This window comes from Acipenser ruthenus, unplaced genomic scaffold, assembly GCF_902713425.1.
Source record: "Acipenser ruthenus unplaced genomic scaffold, fAciRut3.2 maternal haplotype, whole genome shotgun sequence".
NCBI classification, from domain to species: domain Eukaryota; kingdom Metazoa; phylum Chordata; class Actinopteri; order Acipenseriformes; family Acipenseridae; genus Acipenser; species Acipenser ruthenus.
This window is the reverse complement of record NW_026707834.1, coordinates 2,414-11,402: the sequence shown is the minus strand read 5'-3', so window position 1 is coordinate 11,402 and position 8,989 is coordinate 2,414. Positions and strand designations below refer to the sequence as shown.

General features: G+C 41.7%; 1 long non-coding RNA gene across 1 annotated transcript; it reads right to left on the bottom strand.

Annotated features, from left to right (window-relative positions):
• Window positions 1-1,170: 1,170 nt before the first annotated feature.
• On the bottom strand, window positions 1,171-8,640 carry LOC131728394 (uncharacterized). The gene is made up of 3 exons (XR_009322659.1): window positions 8,442-8,640; window positions 4,718-4,830; window positions 1,171-1,357 (listed from the first exon to the last, which is right to left on the bottom strand). It is a non-coding gene; the product is annotated as an uncharacterized LOC131728394 (long non-coding RNA).
• Window positions 8,641-8,989: the final 349 nt, after the last annotated feature.

The window sequence follows — 8,989 nt, the reverse complement described above, 5'->3', positions numbered from 1 at the left end:
GGTGTGGCGCTACTGCTGGCTGAGATACAGGAGGTTGGCTTCATTGAGCTGTCCAACACCCCATGGACAGCACCCGCCATCCTGGTGCCCAAAAAGGATGGGGGACGGTGATTCTGTGTAAACTACCGGCGATGTGAACCGGAACTGATGAGTCCTTGGACATGGTTGCTGAATCTTCCTGGTTCAGCTCGCTGGACCTGCAAAGCAGTTACAGGAGGGTGTGTGGTCCAGTGGTTAAATAAACAGGCTTGTAACCAGGAGGTCCCCCGTTCAAATCCCAGCTCAGCCAATGACTCACTGTGTGACCTTGAGCAAGTCACTTAACCTCCTTGTGCTCCATCTTTTGGGTGAGACGTTGTTGTAAGTGACTGCAGCTGATGCATAGTTCACCCACCCTAGTCTCGTATCTTGTAAAGCGCCTTGTGATGGTGGTCCACTATGAAAGGCGCTACATAAAAATAAAGATTATTATTATTATTATTACTATTGGCAGGAGTAGCTCGGCCCAGAGGCCCAGCCCAAGACAGTCTTCTCCTTCGACCTGTGTAATGCTCCTGCCACCTTCGAGTGCCTGATGGAGCGGGTGCTGCCTGGTGTATTTTTGGTATGTTGTATGTTGGTGCATGCACCCATCTTCAGTGAAACACTCTGCAATTTACAGGAAGTACTGCAGCTGTTACAAGTGGCCGGTCTGAAGTTCCACCCGGACAAATGCTGTTTCATGCAGTAAGAGGTTGTCTTCCTGGGTCACCGGATGGGCCACGAGGGCAGCTGCACCGACCCGGAGAAGATCACTGCAGTCCGGGACTAGCTCGTCCCAACTGACCAGCTGCAGCTATGGGAACCGTTTATCTGGACAGAGGCCTACCAGGTTGCCATCACTACCCTGCGGGAGGCGTTGACCCAGGCACCAGTGCTGATGCCTCCTACCCCTGACTTGCTGTTCATCCTTGACACACATGCCAGCGATGAAGGGATCAGGGTGGTCTTGTCGCAGCTGGGGCCAGACAGAGCAGGTGGTCGCCTACTACAGCCCATCCTTGAGCAATATATATCAAAGAAGCAGCCTGAAGCTGTTTACATATAGTTGTAAGCAGTTTCTGATAACAGTCAATTAGCTAAATGCTAAATTGCAACATAGATAACATTATTTTTTACCTGGTGCTCTGGTTGATAGCAAAAGCCCCCACATATGTTTTCATTTATTCCACATTGCACATATAAGCATTGCCTCCCTGTCTGCATCTCCTGCAGCAGCTGGGCCTGTGCACACCAGCGTAATGTTCTGCGCCTCACATCATATCCGAGCATGATGCCGTTTGGGCGGCCTGGTGATGCCCAATCAACTCTGAGAGACCTGGATATACAAAAATGGTAATGGGTCAAACACAAACAGGAATACCAATTTATCACATACTTAAAACCTTAAATCATTCAAATGTATTAGATATGTTTTTTCATGTAAAAAGCATTAACCAGAAACAAATGTAATAATTTCAATAGTTTTCATGATGAAACCAAAAGCTCCAAATAGACAATTCTCTGTTATATCCTTAATCTATTTTTCAGACTGGAAAGTTAGGTAGGTGAAAAACAAAACCCAACCCCAACACAAACCAAAGCAATTGAGTCTTTAAACTTCTTTTGATTCTATTTGAACTCCATACAGATAACTTACACCAAACTGCATTTATCAGGTTAGAATACTGACCTCAAATGTAAACGCATTCAGATTTGGCGGTTTGCAGAATCTATGTCAAATATAGTTTAAATCATTAGGACAATTATTCCATGTAACATAACTTACGCAAGCCTAATAAATAGTTCTGCTACTAACTGGTTCATGATGCAATGCTTCATAATTATGCAGAAGTGTGGATGGTAAAGTTTTCACTTCAATCTAATTGGATTTTCATGAGAGAATTAACTAGCTGGTTAAAGAACAGAAAAAAATGACAGAGTAAGTATTTTTCTGACAGTTTATCCCAATTACTATTACTGGTCCTAGTCTCTGTTGAATATTTTGTTGGAAATGTGCTTTTTGTGTCCTTGTTACTCAAGTTGTTACTCTGTAGCATTACTGCCCAATTTTATATAGAATGTTGTATACGATGCCATACAACAGAAACTTAGAATTAATCCATGAAAAGCTAGTGAAATTGAGCTTGTAACTTAAACAGCACCTAATATTATATTTTAATACTGTTATACTAGTGGGGTCTAGTGTATGTGAATATCTCCTGTGTTTTCGACTGTATGTATTGTTTGGGTTTTATGTATTGAAAACTCCAAGCACTCCCTCCTCCTCAGTCTCTAAAGTTGTTACATTTGTGTGGCAGGAAGGAGCCTGGCTATATAAACTTGGAGCGGGAGTATTTGCGCACTCTGATTCCCAGCTGCGTTAAGGAGAGGTATTGCTGCACTGCGTTACTGTGGGGAGTGTACTACACATAGGGCCCTAATGACAGGGACAGACCCTGCAGTGCTGACTACAACCTCTGTACTGTTGCTTTATTTTGTTAATAAACCGTACGATTGGTTTCAGTTAAACTGGCTGAGTCGGTGCCTTATTGCCCACCGCCTAATAAAGGAAGCCTCCCTCCACCCTCCAACGATCTGCTAGACACGGGGTAAGCCAGTGAGTAAGCTGACCGAGATGGACGGGCAGGAGGTAACAATATTATATATTTTTATGATATATAAAGTAGTATAGCTAATATATATTGTTATACTGGTGGAGTCCAGTGGAAATAAATAGTCCCCTGTACCTTGAATGGTCAATTATGTATTTTCTGTGTTTTGTGAAAAAGACTCCCAGCACACCCTCTTTTTTTTGGCCCAGATCGGGTGTGGACTACAAGGATGGCCCTAGTCACAGGGGCAGGCCCTGCAGTGGTAACTAAAGCCTCTGTATTTTTGTATTTTATTCTGTTAATAAATTGCACTGTTATTTTCATTTAAACAGTGTATCATTCCCCAATACCGAATAAAAGAAAGCATCTGGTCTCCAGCCACCCTCCAACAATCTGCCAAACTTGTGTAGTGATCAGGCTCTGGTAAGCCAGGGAGTAAGCAGATGGACAGGCAGGCGGTAACAATATAAATATATATAGTGCAACTATTGCTTTAGACCCTTCCTTTCCTCTGCTGACTTGTTGACTAATTAATTGTGAAGGCTGCTGATAATTTGAAGCTGAAAGATTTTATTCATGAGAAGTGACAAGGTTTGCTTTTAAATATGGAGAGTAAATCATTTGCAACACTTTGCAACACAAAATATCCCTTATGATTACTCATAAAGTATATTTTTTTAACACATGCATTAGTATTATTTTACAAAAGGTGTCATTTATTTCTGAAACTAATCCCTCACCGAGAAAAATATCAGAAATTTATATTCTACTCTGGGCCAAGTAAAGCCATCAGTTGCAGCACTTGTCATATTTCAATCAAAGCTTAAGCCGTGCAGTGATTTTTGTACTCAGCCCTACATAGCAGATGACCAGAATTAATGAATTAGCTATTGATTAAATTCCACTCTAGCAAATCTACCGTGGCAAATAAATGAACTGCTCAGGGCACGTGAGGCCACGGACAGACATGTCAGGGCAATCGATCAGTAGTTAGTATTCTGTTGGGATACAAGTACAGGAGATGATAATATGACATGCTGGAAAAGACAATGTAAAAGCAGAGGCCTTTTTTCTGACTCTATGGATTATGTCAAATTAGAGCACAGAGGCATTGTCTTTAGTTTAAGATTTCCATTCACAATTTATTTCTGATACAGCACGCAGTCTAACAAATGTGACACTTGTTATAATGTGACTATACAAAAAAGTAGACACTCTGCAATGAATGACACTAACTTTACAATTAATTTACAATTAATAATTTTATCAATCGTAAAAGTTTTAGTATAGACGGTCCTAGAACGTTTGGGGTTATTGCTATTGTTCGTGTTAGGTACTGACACTGTCTCTTGCTGAATTATTTTGCTTGAATTTTTTTTTTTTAAATTGGACCTAAAAAGCATGAAATTGTTACAATAATTTAAATAGTGTATACAGAATTCCCTCTACAACAATAAACCAAAAGCATTAAGAAGTGTATGTCTAAACAGGTTTTACATTGCCAGCTACACTCTGCTACTACCATTTTTTGGATTGAAAACCATTGGTCATGGAGAAAAAACAGGTCAAACTACTCATCAGATGGGGAATGGGTTTCACAGCTCTTCTTTTCCCCCCATACACACACCACATACCCTGGTACCCTTTTCTCTTCAACCACATATGTAGGAACAACCTCTCCAATATTTGGTCCACTTGAGCTAGAATGAGCTTACATTTATTGCCAACACAGCTATGACTAAAATTATAAAGGTGCACAATGCAAATATCTCATATTATATATATATATATATATATATATATATATATATATATATATATATATATATATATATATATATATATATATATATATATATATGGCTGTTACTAAATTCATTTGAATGTAAATAAATCAGATTTTAAACTGACCACAGTGCCACTTCAAAGCTATACTACAGTCTCCGAAAACACGCAGGCCTTTTAACAGGATGTTTTATGGAATATTAAAAAGATGCAGAAAAATATTTGGTTTCTCACTCAGGTCTCACATCTCAGGTATCTATTGCTATTTTCATTGTTGACAGCATAATACAGCAAGTTACCTTGAACTAATCACATGTACATTTGGTGCCACCATATCACTGGGTTCATCCTCTACTGTAGTTATTTGAGTCCCATTGCTTTTCACACATGCATACACAGTGCAAACTTCAACCTGTGTGTAGGATGAAGAATTTAAACATCAGATAGTTTTACATTGTAGTTCTACTTCAAAGATTTTAAAATATAAATGAAATAAAATTAAGAATTTTAAGTAAACATATTAAAATTATACATAGATAATTTTTTTTTATATTATTATTTATATCAATAAATTTTTATTTTATATAGCACCTTTCATAGTGGACCACCGTCACAAAGCGCTTTACATGATGCAGTAACAACAAGAAAATCCATAATACTTTAAATACAGAAAAATGCATAATACATGATATACAGTAAAAAAAAAGCATAATACATTAAATACAGTGGAAAGTGCATAATACATGATAGTAGCATAATTAGAGCTTCTGTTTTTTGGGTTTTATTAATCGTATTTTTCTGTGCTTATTTTTAGCTATTTTCGAGTTTTATGTAAATAGTTTTTTTCGGGGCTTTCGTTTTTAATATACTGTATGAAATTAGTGTTTTCGGTTACTTTTTTTTGTCAAAATATGTATAGCAGTAACTCGACAGTACTTGCACACTTAAGTTGTACCTACTTTCCATTGCTGTCTTCCACAATGAAATCCCTATAGTCAAGGGCACATTCTTCTGGGGTTTTTGTGTGGAGGCATTTTTGTACATTTTGCCACAATTCTGTTTTAAATCCTCCGTATCTTAACTGTAATACAGCTTGAAATCCCGCTACCAAGCCTCCATCCTGACTGTAATCTCGTTTTAAATCTTGCAAGCGGAGTCTCCAATAGAAATGTAGGAATGTGCTGTCCTTCAGTAGTTGAGGCGGGTTTAAAGTATTGAGAACAAATCAATGATAGATGCAAGTCAGAAAGGCGGGACGTGTATTTATTATTATTTTTGTAGTAGGTTTTATTTTTTAATGGGAATAGGGTAAAGTCAACGTGAATTGATGAACCATTTCCACAGTTTTTCTGGTGCTATCCACTGATTTAATTTTTTTTATATCGGGGGTGTTTTATCGGGTTTTATCGGTTAAAACCGAAAATCAGAAGCCCTAAGCATAATACATGAAATAGTACATTCAATAAAGCGGAAAGTGCATAATACATGCTAGTAACATAACACATGAAATAGTAGGAGCAACACAGCAGCTAATAGCAGATATCAGGCTTAAAGAGCATGGAAAGCAAGAGAGAACAGGTGGGTCTTGAGAGCTGATTTAAAGCGAGCGACAGTGGGGGCAACAAGCACCAAAGCTGGGAGAGAGTTCCAAAGAGTCGGAGCCATGAAGCTAAACAAACGTTTTCCAAGTGTGGTGCACTTATGCTTGGGAATAACAAGCAGGCTTGCGGGCAGGGACATAGCGGGTCAGCAGGTAGAGGGGGTACTTGGGACCTGTGAAGGGCGTTGTAGGTGAGCAGGAGAGTTTTAAAAATAATCCTGAACTTTACAGGTAGCCAGTGTAGCTGGGCAAGACGAGGGGTGATTTGATCATGTTTTTTACATCTGGTAAGGATCCTGGCAGCAGCATTCTGAACTAGCTTCAGTCGGTTTATGGTGCGTGCCGGGAGACCACCATATAGAGAGTTGCAGTAGTCGAGTTGAGAGGAGATAAATGCATGACAAAGTATCTCCGCATCTAGGAGGGAAAGGTAGGGACAGACTTTGGAGATGTTTCGAAGATGATAGACGGAAGATTTGACCACAGAGGAGATGTGGGCATCAAAGGAGAGTTTGCTGTCAAGAAGTACACCAAGGCTTCGTACTGTGGGTGAAGGAAGCAGCAGACAGTTTCCGAGGTTCAGGGCAGCTATATTTAGATTCTTTGTTTTTTTTTTTTTTTTTTTTATAAATTTAGTCATTGCCAATTATTTTTATTATTTTCTCCCAATTTGGAATCGCCAATTATTTTATTATGCTCAGCTCACCGCAACCACCCCTGCGCTGACTCGGGAGGGCAAAGACGAACACACGCTGTCCTCCAAAGCGTGTGCTGCCAGCCGACCGCTTTTTTTCACACTGCGGACTCACCATGCAGCCACCCAAGAGCTACAGCGTCGGAGGACAACGCAGCTCTCAGGCAGCTTACAGGCAACCCCGCAGGCGCCCGGCCAGACTACAGGGGTCGCTGGTGCGCGGTGAGCCGAGGACACGCTGGCCGACCTAACCCTCCCTCCCCCCAGGCGGCGCTCAGCCAATTGAGCACCGCCCTTTGGAAGCTCCCGTCCTCGGTCGGCAAAGGAATATTCTGGACTCGAACTCGCGACGTCCAGACTATAGAGCGCATCTTGCACTCCACGTGGAGTGCCTTTACTGGATGCGCCACTCGGGAGCCCCCTGATTCTTAAGTTGAGATTTAGATCCTACTAGAAGGAGTTCTGATTTGCTACTGTTCAGCTGAAGAAAATTGGCAGACATCCAGGCCTCGATGTCCTGAATGCAATCCGAGAGCCGGACCATGGCAGAGGGGCTGCCAGGGTCGAGTTTTAAGTAGAGCTGGGTGTCGTCAGCATAGGAGTGAAACATGAGGCTGTGTTGGCGGATGAGGAGACCTAAGAGAAGCATGTAGATATTGAAGAGAAGCGGCCCAAGAACAGATCCTTGGGGGACACCACAAGTGACTGGGTTTGCAACACCACTGCGTCCAGCATAAAAAAACAGCCTGCATGCGTCCGGAGAGGTAAGGGGACATCTAGGAGAGACAGGTCCCAGAGATCCCAGCATACTTCTGAAGGCGGTCAAGAAGAATGCCATGATCTATGGTGTCAAAAGAAGCTGTTAGGTCAAGAAGGGCAAGCACAGAGGGAGCACCAGCATCAGCAATGAGCAGAAGATCATTCACAATCTGGAGCACAGCAGTTTCAGTACTGTGATGCGGCCGGAAACCAGACTGTAGAGATTCAAGCAGATTGTTGTCCGTGAGATTTCACAGTTGACTGGCTACAGCCCTTTTGAGAATTTTTGAGAGAAAATGGAGATTGGAGATGGGATGGAAATTAGAAAAGTCAGCCAGTTCAAGGGTGGGTTTTTTGAGTACCGGTGTAACTCAGGCAAGCTTAAGGGCAGCAGGAACTTAGCCAGAGTCAGGGACAGGTTGAGAGTGTGCACAATGGAGGGTGCAAAAATCAGAAACACAGAGACGGACAAGGTTAGTCGACCAGGGGTCCAGGGAGCGGAGGAGAGAAGGAGGAGAGGGCAGGTGGGACAACCTGTGGAGCGTCAAGGTGGTCAAGTAGTAGACTGGGTTTGTGGAGGGCGAGCGTAGAATAGATGTTGTCGATTTTGTTCCGAAAGAAAGAGGAGAAATCATGACAGGTAATAGAGGAGGATGGACAGGAGTTGGATCTGTCGGTGGCTGGATGTAGGATTTGGTCAATGGTCTTAAAGAGAACATTGGGTTTACCGTGTCCCATAGTTATGATTTCAGAGAAGTACTTCACCTTGGCCATGGCAAAAGCACGCCTGCAGCTCGCGAGATGGTCGGTCCAGATCTCTCTGTAAACCGTGTTAGTCCAGATGACCTCCACTTGTACAGAAAGCTATCAATTTATTTCCAGAATTATTTTATTTTTCCACTGTTTTCTTGATGTATATAATCACATTAGACTTGCTATATTAAACCCAAATACAAATGCAGTCTCTTACCTGTATGTTGTATATAGTAAATGGCAAGAGGCCTCCTAATACAAAAGATCCAGATGAGCTCATGCCAGTCTTGTGTTGCCTGTCATTCACATACACCAAATATTCCGTGACCACACCATTTGGGTTAGATGGAGATGTCCAGATGACACGAACAGCTGTACTGTTGAGGGTAACAACCTCTGGAGGGAACACCCCCTCTGGCTCTAGAAATATTGGGTAAACACAGAATACTCCAGTGGTCACTGCTGAAACACTAATAACAAAACTTAAGCCTAATTGTATTACTTGTATTGTAACACTTGAAATGTATTTGCTTACGATTGTAAGTCGCCCTGGATAAGGGCGTCTGCTAAGAAATAAATAATAATAATAATAATAATAATAATAATAATAACTTAAAGAGGGCAAAGCAGGGGCTCCCGAGTGGCGCATCCAGTAAAGGCGCTTTGTGTGGAATGCAGGATGTGCCCTATAGCCTGGAGATCGCAGGTCCGAATCCAGGCTATGTCATTGCCGACCGTGACCAGGAGTTCCCAGGGGGCGGTGCA